Here is a 12,574-nt window from a genome sequence, read left to right as displayed (position 1 = left end):
TGCAAACAAACCAGGGAAGCAAATTAATATCAGGCACAATCCCATCTGAAACGCTGTGGGCACAACACTATTCCTTCTTTTAGACTACTAACAATTTCCCTCCAGCCTTCCATATACCCTTTATAACTCCTTGTGCCTATAAACTATGGTTTGTCCACCTCATCTTGTAGGCATTGGATTTATGACCCAGATACCTTATTCCAGACAGACCCAGACCCTCAGACAGACCACAACTTCTTCCATTTGATAATAGGTACATTTTATTGATACACAATGATAGCAGATAAGAATATTGCAGGCAAGGCAAACAAAATAACCCTCCAATTCTGTATCTACCAGTCCTAGGTTTCACAGCCGGTACTGGTACATCTGGCCAGTACGTGAGCTTCACCCTGTGGTTCTTTCTTGAATATCAGATGTCAGCAGCCTGGAAGTTGAGGGCTGAGTCCCCCTTCCCACTCCCAGTTGGTGGATGAGACAGGCTGTTGGTGCATCCTTGATCCATGGTGGCCTTGGGTCCCCCACTCGGGGACCCTTTGCTGCTCTTAAATCCCTCATTTTGTATTCTTTTTCTCCTCTGATGAGTCTTCATCACTGGGTACCATTGATGGTTTCCCTGTGGTCATTATACTGTCCACATTCTGTTCTGTCAGCATATTCCTTTGTTTCCCAAACCCATCACATACACACATCTTAATGTGGTCATTTACCGGTGTCTTAATTTGGGTATGCCACAACCTCCTAATTTGGTCTGTCCACCAAAACTGGAAATCCCAAAGGCTCTGCAGTTGGTCACTGTGATGTAGCCAACACAGCAAGCCTATCTCATGTGGTAAGTGTCTTCAGTTTCCCAGCCTGTGGGTCTGCTGGTTCTAGCCACAAGGGCATTGAAGGAAATTTTGTCACAAACAGACTTTTAGAAACCAATTAACCCATAGGCAGATTAACACATGGGCCAGCTAGACCTGGGCCCAGGAGCACCCCTCCTCCCCCAATTGCCTGGGGGGCACAGTGGTGCCAGGTATATGATAGTTATTCATTTCTCATTCACTCACCGGCCAGCCACAGTCAGCAATGCAAAGCAAACAAGATGGCCTATTTGCATAGGCCCCAAAACATCTTAATCTGCCTCTGAATTAACCCTTGCTGCTGCTCTGGACCATTGTTCTATTCTACCTACAAGCAATTATTTAAACAAAATTGCTAAATATCATTTTCTAACCATCAATCTCACTCAGGTATTAGTTTTAATAACAATTTTCTTTCTTATGTAGCGCTTGGAGACCAACCAAGAAAAGAGTTGTTTTGTGTTGGGCACTGCACAAAGGCAGAGCAGCAGACAGTTCTTGTTCCAAAGAGCTGACAGGCTAAATAGATGTGGCAGAAAAGTGAAACTTAAAAGTACCCACTGTCTAAACATCCATCTTAACAATTAATTTCCATATAGATGGTGAAAAACTAGGAAAATAGTGAGTATCTTATGGTCGGATTGGACCCATGAAATCCAAAAGAAGCAAAATTAGTAATAAACTGCATGTGTTCCAATGCAGTGAACATGAATTCAGTGAAAATGGTGGGTTTGAGAAGAGAACTAAAATTGGAATCCATCTCTAAATGCGGGATCTGATCCTTTCAGGTACTGACCACCTCTAGCTGCCTTCAGCAAGTTTGACAGCAGCTCCTCCCCCTTACCCTTGCATGTTTACAGATGGCTCCATGGTCCTAAGTCTCATTGTCCAGGGCACTGTCTCCAGCAGCCATGGGACAGAAGGAGCACAACAGAGCACACCAGTGAGACAGCTTACACCATCTACCTGTAGAGGTTCAGAAAGAAGTCAAGACATTGAGTGGCCCAGAGAATAGTGTTTTGTCTTTGCTACGGATCTAATTACTGTGAGGTGCAGAATGTGATTCAGATACTATTGTGGTAGTGTTTCCTGGTCTTTTAAAATCTCCTTGGTATTTAAGGAGAGGCAGCTGCTTGGGCATCTGCATTATCAAATATCAAGAAACTCAGGCTGCTAAAGCAGTTTGTTTATAAGGCCATGATCTTATAAGGCCCACGTCAGGGCATCTCAAGTGATCTTATAAACTCCAGACTGTTAAAACATAGTGCAGTGTCCTGAACTGATGTGTTGCTGCCGAGTTTTACCACTCGGGGTCGCGGAAACGCAGTCACCACAGTTTGGGTATGTGTTTAAACACCTAGCTATGTTGAATAGGTCTCTGTGCTTAAATAGCCTATTGGACTGCCTTACCCACTTTTGTGCTGTCCTTCAATGCTTGATCATTTTAGGCTTCTATTCTCTTTTCCTGTTCGTTCACCTGCAGAATAGCACAATGTACATACCTACTCATTGTCACACTGCCAGAGTAGCAAAGCAACATCTTTTTGAAGATTTAGCTCCAAATGGTCAGATATGAATGCTAGCTCTGAGCAGGGCATCCCCACCAGATAGAAGCCTTTACCACCATCGCCGCCACCACCACCACCCCCCCTTCACAATGAAGTATCATCATTGTGATAAAAATTGTAGCCCATGAGGTGAAGTAATGTCCCAGGACCAGGCGTTTGGCCACTGGATCTGTTTTGTTATGGGCTATAGACAAGTCCCCAGCCCTTCTTTGGCCTGCATATTGTGGAAGGCAAGTCCACAGCTTATATAACTTGGCATAGGTCCAGTAGAGCCAATGGAGGTGAAGATCTGACCTGTTCAGCTTTTTGTACAAATCCCAGAAACTTGCCCTTTCTATCAAACATCCTTTATTTTAGAATAAGAAAAATGGCTGTATTAACAAAAAAGAAATCCAAAGGTGAGCTCTGTGAGCATGAGCGCATGCATGCACACACTCAGTAATATGCTCCATGAAGTCTGCCTTACAAAGCCTCATATCCTGCAGATTGCCTGACATCTATACTACTGTATGTACAAACCACAATAAAAGTTATGGTCAGGCCATAGTTCAGATTTGTATGGTACTTTTTATTTATACATCTTAAAGCAGTTCCAGAAGTAGATACATGTCATTTTTCCCATTTTACAGAAGGGAATCTGAGGCACAGATGTGAGGCACCGCGTAGTCTTGAAAATATGCCTTGCTTTTCCTCTCTGAGTCATTCAGAGTCTCCAATCCAAATGTATTGACTCCTTTAATCCAGTCAGCTCCCCAAGGCACATCACCTTATCTAAATTCCCACCCTCTGAGCTAGCTCTGGAGCATGGCTGGCATAACTGAGCAGGCAGCATAGGAAGCTCCCTAGGGTGGCAAATTGTAGTGGGTGGCAAAAGCAATGCCTTAGGCAGACAAGCATCTCATACATTCAGCCAGGCCTCAGCTCAGCATGACATTGCCTAGGGCAGCAAAAATCCTTGCACTGGCCATGCTTGGGAGGTCCCTGCAGTGCTGTGTACTCCATCATGGAGCCTCTTCCTTCCTTTTTGCTCCCTGACTTTTCCACATCCTAGTCTTTCATATCCAGCATCACCATGCCAGCAGCTCTAAAGCATTTCTTTGGGCCCATATTTGGATGGGAGGCATTAGCCCAGGCCCATGACCAAGCTTCCAGATCCCCCAAAAACAGACCACGCACTTTAGCTATGCAAAATCCCTTGGAAAATATGAGAACAGGAAGCAAGAGTGAGCTTCAGCAAAGGAAGAGGATTCCACTAAGGCCAAGCAGTAGCTGAGTAAAGAGGCAGAACAGATTAAAGGCGATACTTGAGCACTGAAGAAAAAGCATTGTACTTCAAGTGATTTGGGGTGGGGAGGGGAGAAGATAAGGACAGAATTAGCTAGCAGTATCTTGATAAGGGTTGCTAGGTGAAGTTAAATTAATGTAAGAATAAGTGCAAGGGGCTTGAAATAACTGTCAGGCCTGATGGAGAAAACAACTAAGACACTGTATACAAAATCAGAAAGCATCTAAATGGCCAATTTACCTTCTGCAGAAGGTGAATAGCAAAATGCATTATCCATCACAAAGAAAGGAAATCACAGTAGCAATGATTGGGGCAGCGCTTCAGAAAATTATTGAACAAGCAAGAAGCACCTCTGATCATGGCACTGTAAGAGGATAGTAAATTTGGAGAATTGCATGCAGAGATTAGGCTAACCTGGGCTGAGAATGTTTGAACAGTAATCCATTGCTTAACAAATGGGAAAGCAGCAGGCAGCAATTGCAGCTCGGCAGAAATGTTCAGAGTGGGAAACAGAAGTCTCTGCACTGTGGCCACACAAAATCAGGCTTTGAAAGCACCAGTACTGAGACCCAGCCCAAGAAAAGTAGAAGCATGGAAGCACAAAATCCTGGCAGGGTCTTCTCTGGTAACATATTTTGCACGCTCCCCAAACAGAAACATGGAGAGGAGCTGGCACCAAGCAATTGTGTGAGCAGTTTTGTTTGCCCGGTTTTCTTTTTCTGTTGTTCCAATGTATCTTCATCCTTCAAGGATTTACTAAGCAGTGTCTGTCACACCAGAAATCATTTAATTTCATCATTGCTGCCAGAGAATTCAGAGTTTACACTACCCGTCACTGTGAAAGATGCTGCGTGAGGCTGGATTTCCCCTCCAGCTAATCAAAAATAATTCACAACTTCAATCCAAGATGATGATATTACGAAGTCAGTGGAGTGGCACTTGCTTATGCCATCAGTGTGTATTTGAGCAAATGAACAGAAATAGTTTGGGGGCTCACTTGAATCTCTGCTGATATCTATCTGGGATATTTCCTGTCATTGCTGTTCTTCAGTGCAATTTAGGGCCAGACATTGTTGAAATATGTGGAAGGCCTGATGTTTCTGGAAATTAGCTGTTCTTGGTGATGTATATGCTTCTGTGCAACAATGCAAGTGGCAGTCATTAATTAACTGAGGCATCCGTAAGTGCAGCAAAACAGTAAGAACCTGGAAACTGAGTGCAAGGAGCAAAAAGCGTTAATTGATCATCTTTACTTTTGCTGGAAAGTGTATATATTCTCTTTCCCATCCACCCCCATAAAGTACAAAATGTAGCAGATGTTTTGAGAACAGCTAGCCAAATCCATCAGACTCTATATAAATAAAGGGTGAGCTAGTGAAGAAGAAGGCAGAATAATGTTTACAAGAGAAGAGCAAGAAGATTTCCGACACCTGGGCAACTTAATGATGGCAGATGGCAAAAGCTGAGGGAAAAGAGAAGGAGCAATGTATACCAGCAGCTGTTGAACAAATGGGGTAGTAGAAAGACCTCCATTGAAACTCTATGGGAGGAATTTAATGTAGACATTTCTAGAGAAACAGTAGCTTAAATATGCAAGAGCGAGAAGACTGCTTTTTAACTCTACAGACAAATATTGTCAAAAATACCCAACGGGTTGTCAACCAAGAAGATTTTCACAGCAAGCAACCATCCATTTGCATCAGATACCATTGGTGTGGGAGACTCCAGTTTCTGGGTCACTTAACAAGGCTCCTAACACAGCTGTTTTTTCTTAGACAAATGATTCAAAAAGGACTAAGTGAGGAAAAGGCAGGCAAGTGACATAATGGAGGACAATTGAGCAGGATGTGGAAGTGATGAGTAACTCACACGACGCAATACAAATCAGTTAAATGAACAGATTTCCCAGCATTCTGCTGTCCAAAGTCAGAGGACTAAAAAGATTCTGAAATGAAGTCCATCAATTCAGGGGTGACTCTTGGACCAGATAACTTCCATTAGTGTTAATGAGAGCTTTATATGTAAATCTCCTTCTTCATGGAACACAGACCACTAAAGATGTAGGTCATAACTATTCACCCATGAGATTATGGCTTCGTCTTTGCTGCTAAAAAAGTGGGTTTTTACTAATGCCCACTACCTCTCACACTATAAAATCCTAGTGGATACAAGGCACACCTCAGAATAAACTAGGGAAGGTAAACCATGGGTAAAGGGTTGACCTCACCCCCTATTAAGAGCTGGGCTAGGGACAGACATTACACACAAACCAGTTTAAGTGATCAGAAACTAATTTAAACCTGTAACAGAACAGAAGTTCAGTGCACATAAACCAGTTTCAAAATGACTGGAACTGGTTTCAGATAAACCTGGTTGAATGTAGTATCAGACTTAACTGATTTGGGTCAAACCAGTTTATGTAATGTCTGTCCCAGACCCCTTCCTGGTTTAAGTTAAACCAGAGTCCCCCAGCATCCCAGATACTTTGCAGCCCTGAGCTGGGATGTCTGCTCAGAGAACAGGGTTGACCCCGCCCATCTGCTTCCTAGCCAGAGCTTCCACGGAGACTGCAGGCACAGAAGGATCTGCCTGGCTTCCCCCTGCCTCCTCCCCACCCACCACCTCCCTCCTCGCTGCTCAGGCAGGAATCTCCTCCCTCCCTCCCATCTCCCACAGCATGGACCCCAACCCCATGGACCGTAGGCATGTGGTATGCTAGCTAATGCTGAGAGGTGTCTGTGTGTGTGTCTCCACTTTCACTGGGACAGGCAGACAGAACAGTGTCTGCTTAGGGCTTTTTGGAGCTAATCAACAGGTCAGCTGCTAATGCCCCTCCTTTCCTTCCTTGGAAAAAGCTGTTTAGGAAGAGCTTGAATGAGAGAGGCTAGAGAGAGAGGCTTTTGTTCTGTTGATGGGCTGATAAACACTGTGTTATAAGCCTCCTGCTGGATCCCTCTCCTGTAAGGTTTGCAGACAGTATGAAGAAGCAGGGAGAGGGAGATTGAAAAGCTCTTTATCATCAACAGATGCACCCCCTGTTTGCCTCAGAGTGCTAGCCAGGGGCTGAGGTCTGGCAACTTTCCTGCCCCTTGGGCAGTAAGCGAGGAAAAGCCTGGGACAGTGCAGGCAGAATGGGGGTTTACACCCCTCCCTAATCAGAGCATCCTCTGGACACCCCTCCCCCCCAAGCTCAGCACTGTGGAAGGGAAGGGAGAGCTGCTCTAGTGCCTCCCGGCTTCTAGCCTGAGCCACTGCAGGCATGTGCCTGAATTTCCTTAGTCCAGAGGGAATGTCTTTGCAGTTGCAAACCAGTTCAACAGAGGCAGATTAAACTAACCTGCAAAGATTGAATCAATTCAGGCTTAGTCTTTTTGAATGTCTCTCCCTAGCCCTGCAGATGGGCCCAAAGCACCAAAGCACATCATTGAGGTATGCCTCAGGATTTAAAGATCCCCAAAGTTGAAGAATACAAAGTTTCATGTATTCTTGTTCCCCCGGCTGGTTCCCTAAAAAGCACAGACTCCAGTCTGAATTTAGGTTCAAACTTCCACAAAGTTCAAGAGTGTTCAGGTTGGAGTTCAGATTTTGACCTCTCTCATTTTAAGCAGCACATTCATTATTTAAACTTACTTCTCCTTCTACAACTTATTTTATGTTCACAGTGCAATCTGTGCTGGTGCTACCCAGACTTTGGGTACTTTGACAACGGAGACTGACATTATATAAAAAGAACCTAACCTTGATTGGCCATCAGTGGATTATTTCTGTGCTTCTTCCATAGCTGATCATACCAGACCATCTACTGGATTAGTGAAAAGCTTCCTGCTGCTGGTTCAGATGTGGATATCCTTTGAAAGTGACTCAGCATGGGGCTAAAAAGAATAGTACCTAATAAATATGCAACTTCAAACCAAATTCATATGGTTCTTAGGAAATTTTATCACTGCAGGAGAAGAAGAGGTTGCTGCATTTGTAACCTGCAATATTAATTATATTGTGAACTTCCTTATGTAATTAAAAATATGTATTTGTAACAGATAGTTACACTTTCTAGTTATGTATTTATCAAATTTTTATAATTAGGATGACTCATAATGAAATTATGCATTAGTTGTTCTATTCATTATGCTGCTTGACTTACAGTCAGCATGCAGACTACAAATCCTCTGAATTCCTTATCTCCTTCATCTCTCCTTGTCCATTTCAGAAGCTAATATTGGTCAAAAATGGAAAAAAGAGTGCAAGCTAGTTTACGTGGGATTTCTCACAAAGGCAGCTCTTGCAAACTGCAAAGCATCATCAGCTCCTAGTAGTGTTGATCTGATTTTTGCATGTAATTTAAATTAAGAGCACATATGAACTGTCTATTTTTCAGGACATTTATGCTCTGGGTTATTCAGAAAGTACATACTTTACCTAGTCATATAGGAATTATCATATTAAATCAGGTTAGTGGTTCATTTAGTGTTGAAGGGTAGTGGCCAGACCAGATGCTTCTGAAGAAGATAAAACACATCTTTGGTAGACAATTATGAACTAACCTGTCCTTGAAGATTCTTATCAACCCCAGACAGCTAGCAGTTGGCTTTGGACCTGAAAAAACGCCTTTCTAAACCTCATGTCAAGTATCTCCATCTCTTTGTCTATACTGGGCATGTCTACACATGCTTTTACATCCATCTAAACTTAATGCACATTTGTCTAATGTGCATTAAGGTGATTTAGTCACACATCTGCATGTGCACACACTAGAGTGTATTAACGCGGTGTGCAGACTGACTTGGGACTAAAGTTAGTCCCAAACAGGGTTGACATACACAGCGTTAATGCGCCTTATTGTTTCTGCATGCGCGTTAAGGCACTCTAGCTATTCATGCCTAAATTTGATACCTGCTTTTGCAGGTATCAAATTTAGGTGTCAATAGCCTAAAATTTCCATTTTAAGGCACGTTAAGGGCACACACGTGTAAACCCACACCCTTAATGCACCTTAAAAATGGCTATGCTCTTTACATTGGCACATGTAGACACACCCACTGTTACTTAACTCTTACAGATAGTTTTAACTATGCATCTCATAGTACTAATATTTTACCATTTTCCAACCGTGTCTAAGCTTTTGGTCTCAATGGTGCTTTGTGGCAAGGAGTCCCATGGATTACTTATGCATTGTAAAGAAAAAACTAATGCTTCTGCCTTTCAAACTGGGTGTTTTTCACTGACAAGTAACATCCCTCTAAAGCTGTATCGTGAGGAAAGAGAAATGGAAACTAATTATTTCTCATTAGGGCTTCATTTTTCTTAATTTGTAGCAAAAACAAAACCATGTCGATAGAGTTCTGACTTCCTGTGGCTTTCACCTGCAGAATCTTGGGATGATTAGCACGTGAAGATGGGAAGATTTGTTCCCTTCCCCATCCTATTAATTCCCTTCTGTCTCCTTTCAGCTGAAGCTCTTCTTCAAGCCTGCTTCCTCCTGTTCTGTGACCAAAGGGGATACTACACATCTCCTTGCTGGTTTCTCACTCTGAGAGCTGGAGAATAGTATCTGCCATCCTCGCTTTCTTCACATGCCTGTCAGCCCAACTTCCAGGCCCAGTGTGGTCTTCCCCTCTTTTCCAGTCCTTCTCCCATTCTTCCTGGGAATGTGTGCCACTGTCCTCAAAGGCTATGGTGTTGACCTGAAAGCCATCAGCGAAGGAGTGTCTCATCAAGGGTGGATCCAGAGGGGTGCAGTAGGCTGGCTGCAATGATGGACCAGATCCTGTGTTTGATCTACCCTGGAATGACTCCCATCAGGTTTTAGGGATTTACACTGAGTCAAAGAACTCAGAATTTCTCCCTGAGGATGCGAGAGGCCAGTCTTTGGGCAGTAAAAGTAATTTGTTCTAAATGGCCACTCAAATCTTGGCTGTTTGGGAAACTCTCAGCAAAGTATTCAGCTGGGGCTCATTGTGGGATGGGGTTTTGTGACATGGCTATTTTCCCTTAGGAAGTGGACACAAACCACAAAGGCTACCAAACTCCTTCCCAGCATTTCAGATGCTTGGCTGAAGTGTATAGACCAGTAGAATGGCCCAGATTCAAGCCAATGATGTACACTGAGGAAAAGGCTTCCCACCTCTTGTCCCGTTTCCTGTGCCATCAGGTCCCTACACATGATAAAGCTAAAACATATTCTTTTTCTTAGCATGCTGATAACCTTCTTTTCCAAATTATTTTCAGGAATGAAGGTGAAGGGTTATGCCAGTACATCCCCACAAGTCTAGTTTTTAGCATTCTTGCAATTGCTGTAATGATCTGCTTTCCTGCCTGATCTCTCTAATCATTATTTGTTTCCCTGCTTGCCCGCTGTCATTTTTATTTTGAGGCAGTGATTATGAAATGTGAGAGACCGTTTGCTTGTTGATACTCTTAACCATTGAGCAGATACAACGTGAGCAGCTAGGGTTCTAGCTTCCCAACAGATTTCTACCAATGTGCCTTCACAATGGTAGGCTCCTTCAGGCCTTCAGCCAATTTCTTGTTACTGGTAGCAAGATGGTGCTTTGTGTTGGTGAGTTTTGAAAACTGTGTGTTCATCTGCTAGGGACTAAACTAGGACCTGCAACACTAAACAACCAGCCAATGTTAAAAGTCTTTGACCTGCATTAACCAGGGCTGGTTTTGAGAGATGAAAGTTTCCATGGTCCAATAAGTTAAATTAGATCATAAAACTGGACACTTGGGATTTAGGTTTGCATATAAAAGTTGTATAATACAGAGATCTACAAGCGCACAACCCAGAAAGCCCACCTTTTCCACGAATCTTTGGCACTACAAACACCAGGCAGCACTGTTTCTTTCTGCTCATTACCATTCTGCGTTGTATCAGCTTGTAAACATAGGTTTAGAGCCGAGACATCCTTATCTGGGAACCACAGTTGCTTTTTGTAAAGATTCCCTTGCCTGGGTAGCATTGTATGTGCAATTAATAACATGGTAGAAATGTTTCATTGTTATCCCCATAATATCACACCTTCCTCCGTGAGTTTTGGGAAGTTTTAGATGTTGATCAGTGTTTTGCCGGTTCGTTAGACAGCCTGAGACTGGGGTGGGTGAAGATGCTGTTGTGTTCATTTTTCTATTTACATTAGCCTGAAGAACCGACAGCACCTTCCACTCCAAGGAGTTATTTTTTCCCCCTTACTTTTGAACCCATGCGTGAAATCCCGTGCTGCAGAAACAGTAGCCTTAGTAAGTTTAAGGATGTCTGAATCTCTCTCCTCTAATGTGAAGGTTCAAACGCTGTGCGGGGGAGAGAAGGAGTTAGACCTATCGCTGCTTTTCTAACAAATACCCTATTACAACACTTAATAAAAACAGAAGCAGCATGCCTATCATAGGTTAATAAATCCTACCTAATGCATGCTTTGAAAACACTACAAAACAGCCTTAACAGAGCTTCAGATAACTAATTTCAAGCATGGCTGTCTAGTGTGCCTGTCATTCCTATTGTCCTTCCAAACTATTTCAGACATTTTGAGCAGGGAGTATTAAGCTATGAGTTAGCCGGGGTTGTGACATGAATGGTCCAAAAAGGTTTAAGCACCAGGAGGTAATGATGACAGCGTTTAACAACTGGTGGCAGTTTGGAGGATTCCACTGGATCCCTGTTTATTAATAATTAGGCTTTACATCGGCAGAAGATGTGACAACTAGCAGAGGTAGGATTTGCATGTGAAACAAAGGAATCTGTTGCTGTTTGATGCTTATTGTTGATGCTTTTGCTCTGTGGGCTTCCAAATGCAGGCAGGTGCAGAGTCAGAAACAGTAAGGGGAAGGGGGTGGGGGTAGGGGAAGCCAGGACCGCTTATAATAAAAATACTGTTGATAGTACTGTGTGTTTTGTGGCAGAAATGCCTCGAGGACAAACTGGTTCCAATCTCCTAGCCTGCTGAGTGTGCATTCCACGTTGCTTTTCCCATGGAGTAAAATGCATAGAGGTCATGTAGAAAACCCTTCACCTCTTATCTTCCATGCCAGCTGGGTTGTTTCGGAGTGGGGGAGGGGGGAGGCAGGGGAGAGGGTGTCCTAAAAAGAGATGGGGAACGGGCATGTTAAAGTCCTGAAGCCGGTTAGATAAGGAATATATATGCTATTAACATGGGAAATGTGCCTTGAGTGTCACTGCTGTCATTTAAATAGGGGGAGTGAAGCATTAAGAGGTGATTTCCCTGATTAAAAAAAAAAAAAAAAAAATAGTTCGACTATAACCAATTGCAAAGGAAAGCATAAGGTATCCGTCCATTTTGCATAACGAAAGCCTCCTCTGCCCTGTTTACACTAATTATTTTGGGAGACAAGAATTGTAGTTTCAGACAGCCGAAGGTTAGCTTTCTCTCCCCCCCCCCGCCACCTCTTTCTCTGAAACAACTCTTGTGGCTGAGATGTAAATGATGCTTAGTTGATGGCTGAAAGGGCTGGGAGAAGGGCAATGCAGGGATTAAAACTAAGTAGCATCAAAGGAAATATTCCCCTTGAAAAGAGCTGGTTTTCTTTGAGAGACAGAGTCCAGAGGAAATATGAGGTGATATGCAAAGTTATAAGCCTCATACCCTTTATGATGTGCTTGGTTTAGCATCAGACAAGGAAATATCAGAAAAATCACAGGCTGGGTTTCTTGAGGCACAACAGGGCAATGTAGATTGTATGTGTTCTTCTTTGGAGCAGGGCTGTAAGTTTGAATATTTGTCATTGTACGTGACCCTCATCAAGATAAGTAGCGGGAACTTAATGAGCAAATACCTTATATACATGCATATGCAGCATCATTATCATTGGACCTTTTAGTCTCTTTGAACTAAACATGTTGCTTCTTATTTTGATAAACT

At 43.1% G+C, this 12,574-nt stretch overlaps 1 protein-coding gene and 1 long non-coding RNA gene across 13 annotated transcripts in view; one reads left to right on the top strand and one right to left on the bottom strand.

Annotated features, from left to right (window-relative positions):
- Window positions 1-12,574, top strand: part of KCNMB2 (potassium calcium-activated channel subfamily M regulatory beta subunit 2) — a 244,461-nt gene that overhangs the window by 68,709 nt on the left and 163,178 nt on the right. For 2 of the 12 annotated variants that reach the window (XM_025196004.1, XM_025196001.1), the window contains exon 1: window positions 11,202-11,407. The exons of 9 other annotated variants lie outside the window; for them this stretch is intronic. The gene's annotated coding sequence lies outside the window, so the exon portion shown is untranslated. Of the gene's footprint in view, window positions 1-11,200; window positions 11,408-12,574 lie in introns of those variants that run through there. One more of the 12 variants, XM_025196009.1, reaches the window with a different exon arrangement.
- LOC112549139 overlaps window positions 1-12,574 on the bottom strand; it is a 50,600-nt gene that overhangs the window by 17,073 nt on the left and 20,953 nt on the right. The window lies entirely within an intron of this gene.

Source organism: Alligator sinensis, unplaced genomic scaffold (genome assembly GCF_000455745.1).
Source record: "Alligator sinensis unplaced genomic scaffold, ASM45574v1 scaffold301_2, whole genome shotgun sequence".
Lineage (NCBI taxonomy): Eukaryota > Metazoa > Chordata > Crocodylia > Alligatoridae > Alligator > Alligator sinensis.
Note: the sequence above shows the minus strand (reverse complement) of the source record. Positions and strands in the feature narration are given on the sequence as shown.